This window comes from Bidens hawaiensis, unplaced genomic scaffold (genome assembly GCF_021521415.1).
Source record: "Bidens hawaiensis isolate Kalapana, Puna unplaced genomic scaffold, B.hawaiensis_p1.1 tig00081713_1, whole genome shotgun sequence".
Lineage (NCBI taxonomy): Eukaryota > Viridiplantae > Streptophyta > Magnoliopsida > Asterales > Asteraceae > Bidens > Bidens hawaiensis.
This window is the reverse complement of record NW_027503834.1, coordinates 1-2826: the sequence shown is the minus strand read 5'-3', so window position 1 is coordinate 2826 and position 2826 is coordinate 1. Positions and strand designations below refer to the sequence as shown.

The following is a 2826-nucleotide window of genomic DNA, read 5'->3' as shown; positions in this document are numbered from 1 at the left end:
TCATCGGATGAGAAGGAAGCCCTGTGTCGGGCTTGGATAGCCATTTCTGAGGATCGGCGTTGCGGTAATTGTTTTAACGTTTTTAAAAATGATTGTAAATAAAAAGTTAAATAAAAAAGTTAAATGGCTTACAAATTTATTTACATAATTTTGCAGGCCGACTACCAAAAGAGCAAGGTCTTTTGGACAAAGGTTAGGGAGACATTCTATTCGCTCGTTGGGAGTACAGAGCGGAATCCCGATATGATTTCGGGTCGGTGGACCGAAATTAGAAAATTTGTCGGCTTGTTTACTAATCTGTTCAACAGGAACGCCGGTCGTATGAGACCAAGTGGCAGTGACGATTTGGCGGTCTATAATTTCACTGTCGAAGAGTGGAAGCAGGAGTGCCTGCGGAGGTATGGGGCGGTGAAGACGTGGGACGGTGTAAAGTTGTGGAGAGGTTGAGAAGGTGTGCCAAGTGGGTTGAGCTGGTGGCGCCGGACCTTGATGCGGAAGTAGGGCCGAAACGGACTAAAACTAGTTCGTCTGGAGCGTACAGCACAACGGACGGGTCGGATTGCCGGGTTGGATTCGACCTAAACGTTGCGGGGGAGGAAACGTCTTCACCGCCGAGGGAGGCGGCCATTGGGAAGGGACGCCAGGGGGAAAAAAACCGGCTGAGGGGGAAGCCGTAAACATCAACGATCTTGTTGAATCCCTCAATAAATTCAACAAAACCCTGGAGGTGGTCTCTGTTGACCAAAAAGGAAAAAAAAAAGAATGAGAGATTTGGACTTCCTTGCAAGAGACTTCAGCCACCTAAATCCGGTCGACCAAATGCTGATGGAAAAACAAAAGGAACGTATCCGGAAGAGGTTGATCGAAGAAGACGAAGCCGAAGAATAAGAATAATGTTAATGTGTTTTTTTAATTTTTTTTAATTAATGTGTTTTTTAATTTTTTAGTACTTTAATTTTTTTTATATATTAATGTGTTTTTTTAATTAATGTGTGTTTGTTTAAATAATTACTTGTTTTTTTAATAATACGTTTTTTTAATACATTTATAAAAAAATAAAAAAATAAACCGCTCGCGCCCCTCTCTCGCGCCCCTCCACACCATGCCCCGGGGCGCTATCACCACTACCAATACCCATCTTATCAAGTTTCTCTCTCTGCCACACGTCACAATATTATTGGATGGCGCCCTCCCACTCACGCCCCCTCTCGCGCCCCCCACACCCCTCAGCCTAAGAATTGTCTCCTGCTACATCTTCATGTTCCTTCTCATCTTATCAATTTGAGTAAAATGTCCATTTTAGGTCACTTCTTCGGAGAGAGAAACCAAGACGGCCAATAAAACAAAGGTGTTTTCATCAGTTGTTCATAATTACATTTTGCCTTAATTGATTTGGGTCAGAAATGAAATCCGGAACTCACTCTAATCTGGATTTAGAGAAGAAAAAAAAAGGTTTATTTGATAATTTCATCTTGTTAGTTGATTTGTTTAATAACTATTTACTTTGTTCGATCTATTATACCCCATTTGAAGTTTGAAATTGTGTTAATTTTTACATGTTTGGCTAAATTGACATTTATAGGTCAACTGACAGCACATTCAAATTTGGATTATTCATTGGCTCGTTTGTTGGGGTTGCATTAGTCGACATATCAGTGGGCTTTGGATGATTATTAGGGAAGCAGACTGTGGTAAGTTTATATGGTCCATCTTCTTGTTCCATATACTCATCCCCTCATTCTCTGCATCTTCGATAGCATGCTCCTTGTGTGTGTAGATCAACAAACCTGAGGTAAGATTTAACACCTTAGGTCATTTCTTCGAATTTGTTTATAAAATTGGGCATCGTTACATTGCAGACTGAAGTAAATCATATATTTCAATATCTGGTTTCAGGATTTTCGATCTGTTTGGGCTATAGCAGGATTTGCTGTTGCAGTCATTTATACATGGAGGGCCTCGAAGAAGTCAACCTAAAAGTCAACTTGACACTTCTGGATTCAATAGTGAACCCAATGAAAATTTGTTACCTTCTGAAGATTTAAGAGAAAATGATGGGTTGTTACAACATGAAAATGTAAATTCAAAATTTAATAAAAAAAAAATTGATTTTTTGTTTCGTTTTCGTATACTAATTAACATGTTGTTTTTATTTTTGTTCATACAACTTACATTGGGACACATGGTCAGGCAGAAATTAATTGATTGAAGAAAGATGACAAAATATTGTAACCTTTATCTCATGGAAAGAGTTCTTGATGATGAAAGCCAAGTATGAAGGATCTCATACTTCCATTTATAGAATCTTTTAAAACAATGTTTTTAACGACTTTGAAAATTATGTATTTTGTAGATGAGGGTTTTAACGGCTTTGGAAAATGCCGGGATTTTTACGTCTAGTGGCTTGGTTAAGGACAAGGTAATAATAAATATTTAATTATTAGAGAATAGAGAGAAAGTTTGTGTGGGTGGTGATAGTTAGAACCTATTACCGGTAAACTTATAGAACCCACAAATACTTTGCTAATAATTTTTATTTTATTATGTAATTGTAGGTACTATTTTGTAGTACAGAGAATGGGAGATGTCGTGTGTTAGGCAGTTGGAACCAGATTGGCATATAGACTCAAATCCAGAAATCACTTCTCAGTTGGCGGTATTTATAATTAAATAATAAATATTGTTAATAACTGTATGAGACTAGAATTATTTTTGAGATAAAAGGTCGTATCATCTGCATCTAATTTTAATCTGTAAAGCATTTGGTTGTTTCAAAATGGTTGCTTTAGAAGAATTTGAATTTTGTATTCTCTAAAATACACACGT

At 37.5% G+C, this 2826-nt stretch overlaps 1 pseudogene; it reads left to right on the top strand.

Annotated features, from left to right (window-relative positions):
- Positions 1 to 2215: 2215 nt before the first annotated feature.
- LOC143607383 (peroxisome biogenesis protein 22 pseudogene) lies at positions 2216 to 2674 on the top strand (annotated as a pseudogene).
- The last annotated feature ends 152 nt before the right edge of the window (positions 2675 to 2826 follow it).